Genomic DNA, 16,542 nt, shown 5'->3' with positions numbered 1-16,542 from the left:
GCAGGCCGGCAATTTGCAGCTTCCGCTACGAACCTTAGTTTGCAGGTTAACTCGCTTAAAATAATTCTCAATGACTTTTCGCTCATTACACTAGTTTACAAATTTTGGGTTAATTGCATGAAGTTAAGAAAAAAGGTGTTTTCTAAGTCAATTTTGGGTCGCTTAGCACGAAAATCATATTCATTTTCTTTTTCAAAGAATTGTTTTTGTGATTTTTTTAAAAAGGTGTTTTTGAGAACTTTTTGCAGTTTTTGGTCAATATCTTAGGAACAAATCTTCCGATTAACACAAACGGCTCACCATTTGAAAGGTATTGATGTGCCCATTCCAAAAATGTATAACATGTTAGGATAAAATATCAACAATTTAAGGGTTAAGAGCAACCAAAGTAAAAAAGTAGTGTTTGGTAAAATTGCTAATTTTTGGTTGATTTTTCATAAAATAAATCAGCAAAAAAAATCTTTTAATATCTTATGTGATAGTCAAACTTCTCACGTGAATTTTAAGCCTAAGATCACGAAAATCCGACAAAAACTGGCGATGTTATTAGACACCGAATGAAAGTTGCTCTGCTTTTCACATATCTCTTTTGGTCTTAAATAAGATTACACTAGTTTACAAGAAAAATGAAGTTACGAGAAAAAGTGTTTTCTAGATAAATTTTGGGTCGCTGAATACGAAAATAATACTCAATTTCTCTTTCAAAGCAGTTCGAGTTTAAAAAAACCTGTTTTAATCCACCTAGAGGTGCAATTGTGCCTTTCTCATTTCTCCAAACTATGATTTAATAGCTGGTTCGTACAATATAACATGATGGAAATGTCTTTTATTCTTATTACACTTGGTAAGTATATATAAGAGCACCATTTTGCATTCATCGCGGTATCGGTTTGAATCGGAGTTTTCTATGTGATCGCACTCCACAACTCGTAACTCCGGAGCTGGAAGGCGGATGGAGATGGAATTTAATATCAGTTTCCGGGGACGCAACACCTTTCATTTGAGACTAAGTTGATCAAATCGTTCTAGCCATTTTCGGGAAACCAATATAACCGTTGTTCTGAATTTGGATGCTTCCGGATCCGTCGATGGTCACCTTTTTACATTCATCGCAGAATTCGTTAGAATCGGGATTTGCTGTGTGATCGTACGTATCACCCTATAATTCAGGAACCAGAACTCGGATACACACAAAATTCAACAGCAGCTGATAGTTTGTCAAAATCGGTTCAAAAAATTCCGAGAAACCGATGTGGACAAATCAACAAATTTTGTTTTGTAACCATACTCTTCAACTCGTAATCCGGAACAAGATGTCGGTTGAAAATGAAATTCAATAGCAACCTATGGGAATATTATACCTTTCATTTAAATCTTAGTTTGTAAAAATCGGTTCAGCCATCTCCGAGAAACCGATGTGGACATTTTGTTAACAAATCACATACACACACATACATACATGCATACATACACACATAATTACACACATACATACACACAGATATTTTGCGATCCCGGCGAACTGAGTCGAATGTTATATGAGAATCGGGCCTACGGGCCTCGGTTAGAAAGTCGGTTTTTGGAGGAATTGCATAACCTTTCTATATGAGAAAGGCAAAAGAATAATATTTAATTAGCTTAATCAGTATGAGTTGAATGTTGTCTTCATGTGATTATATTTTGAAATGTTGGTGGAATGGGTTTGAAAGTGGAGGGAATGGTGGGTTAGTAGAGTGGGAGTGGAGGATGCGTCAGAAATCCTTCATCTTATTTCGGTATACGGGGTGGATGAAGGAAATGCGGGCGTGAGGGTGGTCCAAGGGGAGGGAAGTGATGAAGGAGGGTGGTGTAAGGGCAAGGAGGGGGGAGGGGCGGCGACGCAATACTCAACTGCATATTTTGCCTTCCATTTGAGACTTGGTTTGAGAAAATCGGTTCAGTCATCACCGAAGAACCGATGTGACTTTATTTGTGGAATATGCCCGGAATTCCGGACTTCCGGAATCGTCGATAGTGGACAATATATTCAAAGAATGTTTGATTGGCGATCAGTGATCTAGATCTGCGATTAGAAGTAATTTGGTGACCATTTCAATAGTTTTTAGCCTCTGAGGTATTACGATTGTACCGATTTATATGGGAAATTCCAGTGTATCCTAACTAACACCCCTGTAACTCCGGAAGCAAGAGTCAGAACCGAATGAAATTCAGCAGCAGTCAACGGTATTACTGTATCTTTTATTTGAAATCAAGTTTTTAAAAATCGGTAGAGAATTCGTTGGGGAATGGGTGTGATATTAGCTTAGGAACTTGGCGGGTTCCCCGGGGGCGTCATGAACCGTCATAGATGGCCAATGTGGTCAAAGCTGTTTTAATAGATCATTAGTGATCCAGACCCGCAAACTAGAGTAATGTTACATCAATTTTAATATGCTTTACATCATTTTAACATCATAGTGGTACCAGTTTATATGGGAATTCGCTGTGTGACCGCACTCTTCAACCCGTAACTTCGGAACCGGAAGTCGGATCAACTAAAAATTCAAAAGCAGCTTATTACCTTTCAGATGAAACTAAGTTTGCGAAAATCAGTTCAGCCATCTCTGAGTAAATTGTGTGAGTTTAAATGACACACACACATACACACACACATACACACACACACATACATACATACACACACAGACATTTGCCGATCTCGACGAACTGAATCGAATGGTGAATGACACTCGGCCCTCCGGGCCTCTGTTAAAAAGTCGATTTTTGCAGTGATTGCATAGCCTTTCTTTATAGGAGAAAGGCAAAACGTTTTGCCTTTCTCATATAAAGAAAGGCTATGCAATCACTGTAAAAATCGACTTTGTAACCGAGGCCCGGAGGGCCGAGTGTCATGCACCATTCGATTCAGTTCGTCGAGATCGGCAAATGTCTGTGTGTGTATGTATGTGTGTGTGTATGTGTGTGTATGTGTGTGTATGTGTGTGTATGTGTGTGTCATTTAAACTCACACAATGTGTGTGTGTATGTGTGTGTGTCATTTAAGCTCACACAATTTTCTCAGAGATGGCTGAACCGATTTTCGCAAACTTAGTTTCATCTGAAAAGTATAACGCTCCCATAAGCTGCTATTAAAATTTTGGTTGATCCGACTTCCGGTTCCGGAGTTACGGGTTGAAGAGTGCGGTCACACAGCAAATTCCCATATAAACTGGTACCACCATGATGTTCAAATGATGTAAAACATATTAAAATTGATGTAACATTACTCTAGTTTACGGGTCTGGATCACTAATGATCAATCAAAGCAGCTTTGACCACATTGGCCACCTATGACGGTTCATGAAGCCCCCGGGGAACCCGCCAAGTTCCTAAGCTAATATCACACCCATTCCACAACGAATTCTCTACCGATTTTTACAAACTTGATTTCAAATGAAAGATACAGTAATGCCATTGACTGCTGCTGAATTTCATTCGGTTCTGACTCTTGCTTCCGGAGTTACAGGAGTGTTAGTAAGGATACACTGGAATTTCCCATATAAATCGGAACAATCGTAATACCTCAAAGGCTAAAAACTATTGAAATAATCACCAAATTACTTCTAATCGCAGATCTAGATCACTGATTGCCAATCAAACATTCTTTGAATATATTGTCCACTATCGACGATTCCGGAAGTCCTGAATTCCGGGCATATTCCACAAATAAGGTCACATCGGTTCTTCGGTGATGACTGAACCGATTTTCTCAAACCAAGTCTCAAATGGAAGGCAAAATATGCAGCTGAGTATCGCATCGCCGCCCCTCCGCCCCCCCGCCTTGCCCTAACATCTCCCTCCTTCATCACTACCGTCCCCTTGGACCACCCTCACGCCCGTATTTCCTTCATCCACCCCGTATACCGAAGTACCCCGTAATCCTAACGCATTTCCAAATTATAATCACATGAAGATAACATTGAACTCATGCTTATTAAGCTAATTAAATATTATTCTTTTGCCTTTCTTATATAGAAAGGTTATGCAATTGCTCCAAAAACCGACTTTCTAACCGAGGCCCGGAGGGCCGAGTCTCATATAACATTCGACTCAATTTTCCGAGATCATAAAATATCTGTGTGTATGTATGTGTGTATGTATGTATGTATGTATGTATGTATGTATGTATGTATGTATGTATGTATGTATGTATGTATGTACGTATGTGTGTATGTGTGTATGTATGTATGTATGTATGTGTGTATGTATGTGTGTATGTGCGGATTTGTTAACAAAATGTACACATCGGTTTCTCGGAGATGGCTGAACCGATTTTTACAAACTAAGATTCAAATGAAAGGTCTAATATTCCCATAGGTTGCTATTGAATTTTATTTTCAACCGACATCTTTTTCCGGATTACGAGTTGAAGAGTATGGTTACAAAACAAAATTTGTTGATTTGTCCACATCGGTTTCTCGGAATTTTCTGACCCGATTTTGACAAACTTGATTTTAAATGAAAGGTCCACCAGCTGCTGTTGAATTTTGTGTGGATCCGAGTTCTGGTTCCTGAATTACAGGGTGATACGTACGATCACGCAGCAAATCCCGATTCTAACGAATTCTGCGATGAATGTAAAAAGGTGATTTTTTTCCAATATGTAAACACAACTGTTGAATTTCTAGATGTAGGTCCCCAACAGTCATTCAGTCTTTTTGGCCACACTGGCCACACACCATCGACGGATCCTGAAGTACCCAAATTCAGAATAACGGTTATATTGGTTTCTCGAAAATGGCTAGACCGATTTGATCATCTTAGTCTCAAATGAAAGGTGTTGCGTCCCCAAAAACTGATATTAAATTCCATCTCCATCCGGCTCCGGAGTTACGGGTTGTGGAGTGCGATCATATAGAAAACTCCGATTCAAACCGATACCGCGGTAAATAGGTTAGATATTTTAATGGGGATGCCAAAAAAACCACGCGACATAAAAAGGACCACTTCTCGACAAACATATGATTACGGCCTAAAAGCCAACTGTCAAAATCCACTTTGAATGGAAATTCCGGACAACCGTTACATGCCTATCACAAATGTTGGTAGTAAACGAAAGAGAAAAGTTTTCTCTTTCATAAACTGTTGTGAACTGTGTTCGACTAGTAACGTTTTGTCCGGAATTTCCATTCAAAGTGAATTTTGACAGTTGGCTTTTAGGCCGTAATCATATGTTGGTCGAGACTTTCACTACCCGAGCAGAATTTCGTTATTTCCCAAATTTTGCAGTGCAGTGCAGTTTGCACGGCAATATTACATTGAAATATTCAGAAAGGCAAAAAAATGCAGAATCGGCAGTCCCAAAAAGTCGATATCACAAAAAAAAATATTTGGAGATAACAAGAAATCTCGACGTTTTATGCATTTTAAAGATGTTTGGCATCAAAAATACGAATTCGATTTCTGATTTCTGATATTTTGAGCTCCGGCTTATATGAGAATTTTATATGTGACCGGACGGTTTAGTCTATATTTCCGGAACCATATAAGCGATCCGTACGAAATTTTGTAGACATCTGTGGGAATATTATAGCTATCATTTGGGACAAAGTTTGTGAAAATCGACCCAACCATTTCCGAGAAACTGATGTGAGTTCGTTAATTTTGAAAGATGGCAGCTTTTCCCGGGCACTTCCGGAACCGCCTATGGCGGTCAATGTGGCCAAAGAGACTTTGAATGGCTGTTAGTGACTGTTAGTTAATACTACAAATCGAAGCAGTTTTGGTTACATTTTGGAAAAATTTTCACCTTTATACATTCATTGCAGAATTTATTAAAATCGACATTTTCTGCGTGATCGTATTCATCACCCTGGAATTCCGGAACCGAAAGTCGGATCCATTAGAAATTCAATAGCAGCCTATGGCAACGTTGTACCTTTCATTTGAGACTAAGTTTGTCAAAATCGGCTCAGCCATATCTGAGAAAAATGAGTGACATTTTTGGTCACATACACACACAGACGCACATACATACACACATGTACATACACACAGACATTTGCCGAACTCGACGAACTGAATCGAATGGTATATGTCACTCGGCCCTCCGGTTTTCAGAGCAAGTGCCATACCTTTCTATTGAGAAAGACAAAAATGAAAAACAAATTTGATCAATGCTTGTTTCGTCCTTATTATTTAAAAACTTGAAAAGTGGCAAATTTCGGTCTACGTGGTTTATGAATAGTGCCTTTGGAATGCGGGGTGGTGGTGTTATAAGTTTAATTGGATGTGTCGGAAAGCGCAACTTATTTTAGTATGCAGTGTGGATGAAGGGGATGTGTGTTGTGACTGGTCTGAGTGGGTGGGGGACATAGAGGAAGAGGGTAAGGGGTACAGCGAGGGGGATTGATGCGAGTGCAACACCCAACCGCAAATTATACCTGCAATTTGAGACTTCCCATTGGGACCCCAAATATCGTTCAACACGGATTCTACAATGTACATCTGTTGAACAGTTATTTGGGTGTCGTTCAACGAACGTCCTTTATTAGACGATTTTGAAACCAACCGGTCTTAGGGAGTAGGTTTGTGAAAATCGGTTCAGTCCTTACCAACGAACCGATGAAATTATATCTGGAATAAAGCCGGAATTTGCAAGGATTTGCTCGAATTCAATTTGGTTCGTCCGCTAGAGCCCATCAAACTACCAACTATTAATTTTCATATGAAGCTGATAAAATCGGGGGTAGATAAAATCGGGGCTTCACTGTAATGATATAGAGAATGGATTCGAATGTGCGATAAAAAAAACTAATGATTTTTATTTAAAGCTTTTGTTTTTGAAACCTTGAAATGTATCAAAAATAACATCGAATTGCGCATCAACTTTACTTGCGCATGTTTTGTTTATTTTGCTGGCATATCGCGAAATGCTCAAAATAATCCTACCAATAATATCCTGTCATTTTTGCATGATTTTATGGCGTTTTCGTTTTTTCTTGGTGCTACACCGGTGTAGTGCAAAGAAAGAGATAGACTGATTACACCCAAGTTTGAATGAGTGTAGCACCGACTACACACTGTAGTGCACTGTCAAAAATGAATATGCCATTAGATTTGATTTCTGGGGAAAATCGTGCACGGGGTATCGGGTTTACCTACGATGTCGGACTTACCACTAGTTCCCCTACACAATTTATGAGTCGATACACAATCCGTTGTCTGCACTTCGCGAAACATGCCTGTAATAGGTTGCTTCCCTTCATCCTCATTCAGTTGAATTCGAGAATAGTTTTTGTGTGTATGTTTTACGGCGGCGAGTGTAGTAGATCGCATACAGAGAGCAGAGCATAGGAGAAACAGCTTGAACGGAGTAGCCATTTTTATTACAACACAGTTTAACGCGTCACTTTGAGTGCTGGGTTTGAAATAATAATTGATGTTTTTTCCTAATGCAAAATTTTGCCTATTTTCCATGCTCGCATAGTGAAATTGTTTGATAACGCCGAATCAATGTGTTATGTACACTTGACTAAATCGTGTTGACCATACTGAAAGTTAATTTGAATTCATGATAACTAGCAAAATTGGTTTAAATATACATTGGATGGAAGAAAGTCGGAAGAAAAGTAAGGTTGCATTTAGCTAAAAGGTCCCTCATCTACAAAACCAACAACACCGCCTTGAAAGAGCAATTGAGAGTGAGAAGAGATGAAACGATAAATGTATTAGTGAGGTGAATAAAATGATAAATGGGAATGTCGAGGAGGTGTTTGTGGTGAAGTTATCATCGATGTTTATGTAGAAACGAAAAGTGAATAATATAGTTTTTTCTGCTGCTGAATATAAATAAATATATGTGTGTTGGTGAGAGAAATGGACTGTTCATTATATTTTCCATTGATTTAATGAATGAATAGTGAATTTATCGTTGGTTGCTGTTTCTGAAGGTGCAAAATGAAGAAAATGATTTAACGAAGGGTGGTGACAGTTTGTTCCCCCCGGCGGCAGTCATTTCGATTGCCCAGTGAACGTCAAAGAAGTGAAAAGCTTACAAAGAAGCGTAAATGTATGTAATAGAATTGCATTTGCTTTAGGAGAAGTATGGGGAAGCAGTGAGGCAAACCTAGTGATAATTGAAAATGATTTCTTGTCTGAATTATTTAATAATTCTTTCAATGTAGCTTTGATGCAAAGCAAGCCGGTTACAAAATAAATTCAATGAATTGCAATTTATATTTAAAACAACTGAACCATGTGAAAGCTCTTCAGTATACTGTTTTATAAAATTTTTGCCTGCGAAGTCGGGATAGTCGTTCACACCTCACGAGACCGAAAAAAGCCATATTTAATACAAGAGTTAATCTTCGGTAAATAGGTAAGTTAGTTCGCTACCGGCTAGTTTTATTATATTTTATTGTACTCATTATATCCGTAGTATTTTACTTATGGGTACCCTAATAAAACGTTGAGAACCTTAATAAAGTTGCCTAACATGAGAAAATATTGGATTTGTTTTAATGGTATTTCAAATAGATTGCAGTTGCTTGAGTGATAATATCGTTACTTTCTCGTAATTTTTTCAAAATGAAAATGGATATGAAATTTACGAAAAAATATATTGCATATTGCTTTGAAAGTTAGATTTTTGATGCACTTCGCTATCACACTTTTTCACGGTTGCCAAATGAAATGATATGAAATCGACGAAAAATTAACTTTCCGTCAAATTTATTGTAAAAACCGGGATACTGGCAGCCATGCTAACCTTCCAGCTACTAAAAGTAAGAAGAAGTTTGTTTTTGACACTTCTATGTCAATCATTTGTCAGGTCGAAGGAGTTGCACTTTTGATTCATCACACTTTCATACTGTGCAGTTCGATTTGATGGGAACTGTGCAATATATTCAGGACGCAAAAACAAACTGCAAAGATACTTCTAAGGCTGCTTTCTGTTGGCCACTAGTTCTAACGTTTTCGCTGCTATTACATTGCATACCCCTTGTCTTAATTCAGGAATTAACCTTGTTCTGTCTTTGCTGATAGTGTGCGGTTATTTATACTAAGACGAAAACGCCAGCCCCATATAGGGTAATCTGTTTATTGTAACCTTATTCGAGAGGATGACGCGAACATTAGGCACTATTTACACCTATCCGATCCGTTTCAGTATCGTGCACGGACACAAATATTCTTTCCAGGGTGGCCAGACCTACCGATTTATCGGTAGTCCTACCGATTTTGGTCTTCCCTACCGATTCCCAGACGACCAAGGCAAAACTACCGATATTTTGTTATTCCTACCGAAAACTACCGATTTTTATTGATTTTGGACACATCCTACTCAACATTAATTTTTTGGGTGGGATATGGTCAGAGATCTGTGTTGTCAGTATTTTAAAATTCAATGTCAATACTACGTTTTGGGACAACAATCCGGCCTACCGATAACTACCGATAAACTTTTAGTGACCCTACCGATATTAAGGAATTCTATCTGGCCACCCTGATTCTTTCATACACATCAAGTGCTAGCATTCACACTCTTGCCCGGCACGGTGCATTTGAAGCGCGTGAAAGAATATTGGCGTCTGTGCACGGTACTACACCGTCACTGAATTGGAACGGAAAGGCGTGAAGATGGCCTTATTCTTGGTTTTCTATCCCTTAGCAATCAAAAGATATTAAGAAAGTGAGTTTAGTGCCCAAAAGTTAACGACGCTGAATCTGAATAAAGACTCGCCATCTCAATCGTCTGTGTACCATTTATCTGTCAGTGTCAGTGGTAAACAAAAAATTACAAAATGTTATTGAAATGATGCATTATAACGCACTGGTCAATTCGCTTCACCCAAAGTTCTAAAAAAATTCGCAATGTTTTATGCTTAGGGATTTTGGATTTTGTTGGTCCCTACAATCTATTTGAAGAATCAAAGCAAAACTAAAACGTGTTGTGAGACACCTGTCTATCAGGCCTGCAATTACAAAAAGGATGATGGGTTAATTTTTATAAAGGAAGTGAATTTCTAAACGATATTCTTATAGGTAAATACAAATTATTATGATATGGAATATAAAAGTGATGGTAAGAAATTACCTTTATTTTATTGCGCAATTTGGTAAAGTTATAATTCATGAAGTTTTGAAGTATTGCAAAACCTACTCTGAATTATAAAAGGTTATGTTATTTTTGTCATATTGCGACCATGAACGTCCTGCATTACGTCGGAGAATTCATCCGTCCAATAAAGGAAGGATATGCGGTTTTCGCATCTCTTTTCTTACTTGCAATAATATCCGCCGAAGTAAAATGAGCTGAACATATAATTTTGGCGCTTACTGGAGAAGTGCAAGAGCTGCTTTCATTTATGAAACACTGGATAAGGAATTTTGAAAAAGATGGTAAAATTTCCGGATGCACCAAAATAGCTCAGGCACGCGTGAACAACACATTTTTGCTTTTCTGAAAAATAACCAATATCAGCGGTTATTAAAACAAAAAATATTTAAGTAACGTCAGATTTTTGCAGTTATATCTTTGATAGATTTCTATAACTTACCTAACGTTTTTCTTGCCGTTTTGGATTCCGTGTTGAAGATATTAGAGAAGGTTTCGTAAATACCAAAAAAATTCACCGTAGTTTGACGGATGTCAAATTTCCCATCATCATTTTTACATACTTGCCATCTGTAAGTCAATCACGCTTTGATTCGCCAATAGCAACACGGCGCTTGTTTCAAGTGGTGGATTAAAGCGAAAGGGTATCCACCCTTTCGACTGGCAGATTGAATTATTTTTGCTGTCAATTCAACTAGATCCAAACCGATGCAGTATCCTATGGTTGCTGGTTTATTACACATAATCGAGAAATTAAGTATTCAATTTGCACAATATTTTAAATTTCAAGTGAATTAGCTAAAGTATTGGGATTACCCCAGTTCAAAACTAAATCTAAAGTAAACATCATTCAATTGCACAATGTTTAAATTTAAAATTTATGTTAGCTTTCCAAAGTAATGGGACCATATCAATTCAAATGTTCAAAATCTACCTAGTAATCTTAAAGAACCATAATCCACGCGAACCAAACCGTCAAATAAAGTGGCTATGTTCCTAATTATAAGCAACTTTAAATACATTCCTTTCGTTCTTTTCTTCCACTTCATTGGTCTGTTTTTGCTTTACTTCTATTAGGTTAGTTTCCACTAATCATGTATACTAAAAAATATGAGTCAGTTTATACGCTTTTACTTAATCTCTTTTCATTTTGTTTTTTCCTTTTTATTCGTTATGTTATTTCTCCATTTATTACTATATCTTAAGCTAGATTCATATTAAAACTAATGCAATCAATGGCATATTCTCTCATAGACCCTATGTTTGAGCAAACGAATGGATCACAGTTGGGGTTTTCGATTGATTGACACCGGTGTAGTGGAGCGCACTGAAACTGCACCGTTTTTGCACTTTCTAGCAGAAGGGCAGAAAACTGGGTATGTTCCATTGACACTTCTGCTAGAAAGTGCAAAACCAGTGCAATCCACTACACCGGTGTCAATCAATCGAAAATCCTAAGTGGATCACGCAAACATTTCCGACGGCTGGTTTACTGCCTATAATCGCAAGTCAGTCCCATGTTCTATGGGATTTCATATCTACATGGGACTGACTTGCGATTACAAGCAGTTTAGTGGCTGCTCATCCGCCGGATCTTTAGCGGCTTTTTGCCTCTTCGGATCCTTGGGGTCTACTATGCGACCAAACCGTTTATTTATTTATTTCAAGTCGTCAATCAGATGTAGACCGGTTTCTTACAATAATTATTAAACTAACTTTACACTAGTTAAAATTTTGGTTTACTTTAAACTGCTGCTTAAGTTTTGTTTTCGACATAGTGAAGTCAATGCTTTCGCAATGTTTGTTGTAAATATTCATCATTTGGTTTAACGGGCCAAACTTGGCATAATTAGTGCGATGGCGAATTGTACAAAAGATGCTGCGGTTACGTAGTTGTCGAGAAGGAGCATAAAAATTTAGTTTCGATAAAAGTTCGATTGAATCAATACGATGTGATACAATGTCGTTTACAAATGATACCATAGAAAATTCACGACGATCTTTCAAGGTTTGTATGTCAATTAGCATGCACCGTGCTTCATAAGATGGCAAATGTAGTCCAGTCCAACCTAGTTTACGAAGAGCGAACATCAAAAACTGCTTTTGTACTGATTCTATCCGGTTTGCATGCGTTGCTGAAAAAGGCGACCAAACTATACTACAATATTCTAGTGTTGAACGCACATAGGCTACATATAATGTTTTTATTGTGTAGGGATCTTGGAAATTATAGCTGAAGCGTTTAATAAAACCTAGTGTGCTGTTTGCTTTGTTAATTATTGTGTTATAATGATCTATGAATGTTATTTTGGAATCTATAATAACTCCTAGGTCTCTTATTCTGTCACACTTTTCTACTTGTTGATTTCCCAATAAGATTCTATTGTTCTGTATATTATTCTTTCTACTCAATGTTATGGAATTACATTTTTTTACATTCAGTTTCAGCAGGCTTTTATTACACCATGTATAAAATATATTTACTTCGTTTTGAAATGTCTGAAAGTCTTCACCATTTCTTATTTCTAGAAATAGTTTCATATCATCAGCATATATAAGAACTTTTACATTTTTTAGAATGAAGGAAATGTCGTTAACAAATAAAATAAAGAATAGCGGGCCCAAATGAGACCCTTGAGGGACTCCTGATGTAACTTGAATTGGGATTGATTTTATCCCTTTAAATCTAACAGCTTGTTCACGATTTGTAGGATATGATTGTACCCATGTAAGAAGTCCTGGCTCAAACCCCATTTTTTCTAATTTAAAAAGTAGCATGGGTATGTCGATGCGATCAAATGCTTTGCTAAAATCTGTATAAAGAGCTTCAACGTAGTTTCCGTTATCCATTGCTGTTAATGTGTAGTTAATGAATTCGAGTAGATTTGTACTTGTAGAACGCCCTTTGAAAAAACCATGTTGCACATGGGTAATTCTGTTCTTGATTTGGTGGAATAAATTTTCATTAACAATCGCCTCGAAAATCTTGGGAATGCACGAGATGATAGCTATTCCACGATAGTTACGCACATCGGATTTTTTACCATTTTTAAAAATTGGAACTAGGAAAGAGCTTTTCCATGTTTTAGGAAAACAACCTGATTCTAGAGACATGTTAAAAAGCCAAAATAAAGGAGCGGTTAGTTCTATTGACAAAGTTTTTAAAAACACCGGTGGAACGCCATCAGGTCCAGGGCTTTTAGAGCTATCCAAGTTTTTTAAGGCATCCATGATTGTATGTACTTTTATCTGTTTAATGTTAATATCTCTTGATAGTTCTGGGAGGAATGAAAAGTATTCACGCTCTCGATCCTTCTCTGAAAATGTAGTGTAAACTTCCTGGAAGAATGTTGCAAAAAGATTGCAGATTTCCTCTGAGTTATCGCCTACCTTTCCATCAAGATGCATTTCTGTTGGGAAATAATCCGATTTTATTTTAGTTTTTACGTAATTAAAGAAGTTTTTTGGGCAAGTTTTTATATTGCGTTCTGTTCTTGCATTGTACTCTTCAAACGCGATATCAATGGCAAGGTTCAATTGATCGCATAGATTTAAATAGTTTGTTAAGTTATCTTCGCTGTTGTATTTTTTGTAGATTTTGTGTGCTTTCTGCTTACGATTTTTTAAATTTTTGATTTCTCTATTAAACCAGATGGGATGTTTTGAGTTATAGTGACGCCTTCTTCTTTTCAAATAATATTTTGTAGAAGATGTCTACGGCAGCTTCAACATTTTCTTCATTTCTTAAAATCATTTGCCAGTTTATTGCATTAATTTTTTGCCTCAAGCTTTCACACCAACTATGCTCATAACCTCACTATCGGCATTACAATATCCCTGTAAGTTAGTAAGTTAGGTTAGTAGTACAACTTATTTGTTAAGTTCATGAATAAACTGTACACATTCATCTTTCCGTCTCTTTTTTATGACTTTAGAACACAAGTGTAGGCATCGAGACATCGCATCGTTAGAATACTGCTGACTGACAAGGGAGGCCGCTTTTCGGCATTTTCTCAGTTAAACCTTAAAGAAATGTAAAAGTAGAAGGCTAGTAGTGTACAATTCTTATGTAGCAGTCGTATGTCTATCGGTGTACGTGTTCTCCTAAGTATTTGTGACAGCTGGGTCAGGGAATGGATGTAAACTGGCGTATATGATAGAATAGTGGGTAATCCTTCCAAGTATTGGTCACTTTTCCCGGTGTTCAGTCCAAGCTTTATTCGATTCATTCCGGAAGATCAAATTGGATAAATTACGGTATGATAAATGTACCGACGCACGTGAAACATCCATTCACGGTCGGCATTAGGGTTCGCAGTACCGACCCTTTTTGGCGAGAATCGGTACTACGGCACTGAAGCCCTTAGTACCGGTAGTACCGGGAAAGTACCGGTACACGATTTTTTTTTAAATTCGAAAAAAGCTTCAAAGTGAAATTGAATGCTCAAACTGAACCTTATTCTTAGATGATTGATTTGTGCTGATCAAAAAAACATGTTAATTGTTTTTAATTGCTTTGGAAGGGCATGCTCATTTCAGTAGAAGATATTTTTCGTATGCGGCACCTTCTTTTATTTTGAAATATAGGCCACTTTGAAAACACTAACTGCTAAGCGGTGCGACTTATGACGATTTCAACAGATGTGTAAATATAAGAAACCCTATTAACAACAGTAAATCAAATCGAGAATGGCAGTAAATCCGAGCAGGTTGCTCGCATTTCCTCTCTTGCTTTTCTGTGAATTGGTTTCAACCCTTGCTTTCCTGTAAGTAAGAGTTTTGCTGAATTTTCCGATCATAAATAATTACAAATCGCCCCATTTGAAGTCCTTCACCAAGTCTAAATTTGTTAGCTACTAAATCGCTGTTCGTTCATTTATGAATAAAGTTTAAAGAGCAAACCAAATACAGACATGACTTAGACCATAGTCTTATTACGCGCCACCCAGTGAATAATGGAAACCAATCAGAATGTCGCTAATAACAAATACATAGAAATTTTTTCTGTCTCTTACACTAGATGTGAATATTTTTAAATTTAGTACAAGATCGTTAAAATTTAATTTCGACAAAATAGAGCAGGAATTTAAACATACCGTTCAGTACAACGGGAGCTAGTAATATTTAACTTCTAGAATTATTATGATGATGGCCCCACCTCACTCCCTCACAAAGGTGTTAGCTCAACGATTTATCTAGAAGGAAATCAATATAATTAAAAGTCATCTTGCAGGCCGATATTTTGAACCTAGAGAGTCTACATTATTTTCATAAAAAAAATTGCATGGTACCGAAAATACCGGTACTGGCTATTGTTCAGTACCGGTATTACGGTACCAAAAATGGGTCGGTATTCCCGGGATTTTCGGTACCGGTATTACCGGTACCACAACCCTAGTCCGCATTGTACGATAACATTCTAACAGAATGCAATTTTCGTTAGTGGTAAATAAATAATTTTTTTCTTCTACTTCATTGGTCTGTTTTTATTATACTGCAGGTCAAACTCTGCATTTCACAACCTATATAAACCAACAATAATACCGATCAATTTATATGCTTCCACTTAATCGTTTTTTTCTATTCGGTATTTCCTTTTATTACTTTATTTTAAGTTAGATTTATACTAACACTCCCGGTAATTAAATGAACGTTTTAACACTTATAAATTAACAAACGTGATCTCAAGCATTAACCCACTGCTTGCGCGATCATGAATAGTTCACGTGTGACAGTCCCTACTCTATGCCTTTAATAGGGGACCAACAAAAAACAAAATGACGCTCGTATCTATTAGACAACATGTTCCATGGTGACATAACCGGGAATTTCAGTGATATCGAGGGACTCTATTCTAGCATCTGACCCGCACACCGGAAATTAAGTATCATTTTCACGGGCCGCGCGGTCATTCAAGAACGCACGTAAATATGCAAATGACCACACGGTTACAAAATCAAATTTGTAGTAGTCACATTCGCGCTAGTACCCGCGACAAATATGTTACCATACGGATGATTTACAGATTGACATACTAAATGACGACACTACGATCGAATAACCTTTCAAACCCCCCTCCGCCCATCCATCTTCTATCCAATTCCATTGCGTCCGCATGGACCAGCTTAGCTATTACCCAAACTATCCACCTAACCATACCAGGACTGACTTAACTATAACTGTTCCTCCTGGATACGAAGAAAAAAATTAATTTCTTGACAAAAAATCTATGTTTGACGTCTGGCGACGACGACGACGTGCTATTAGCCTTCTACCGATAGTAGCAGAACGAGAGGGTGTGAATAGATCTAGGCGTGAAAACACTACCATAAAACCCGTTTTAATTCACCTAGTGGTGAGATTATGCCTTTCTTCATTATCTAAACTATGATTCATTAGCTGGTTATGTGCACTATAATTGTGGAAATGTCTATTACATTTTA

General features: G+C 37.4%; 1 protein-coding gene across 8 annotated transcripts in view; it reads left to right on the top strand.

The window, feature by feature from the left end:
• Positions 1-16,542, top strand: part of LOC131682774 (zinc finger protein 608) — a 138,736-nt gene that overhangs the window by 37,638 nt on the left and 84,556 nt on the right. The window contains exon 1 of one of the 8 annotated variants that reach the window (XM_058964497.1): positions 7,386-8,359. The exons of the other annotated variants lie outside the window; for them this stretch is intronic. The gene's annotated coding sequence lies outside the window, so the exon portion shown is untranslated. Of the gene's footprint in view, positions 1-7,385; positions 8,360-16,542 lie in introns of those variants that run through there. 8 annotated transcript variants of the gene reach the window in all.

The sequence above is a fragment of the Topomyia yanbarensis genome, chromosome 2, assembly GCF_030247195.1.
Source record: "Topomyia yanbarensis strain Yona2022 chromosome 2, ASM3024719v1, whole genome shotgun sequence".
NCBI lineage: Eukaryota > Metazoa > Arthropoda > Insecta > Diptera > Culicidae > Topomyia > Topomyia yanbarensis.
The sequence above is the reverse complement of the archived record's forward strand: the minus strand, read 5'-3'. Positions and strand labels throughout refer to the sequence as shown.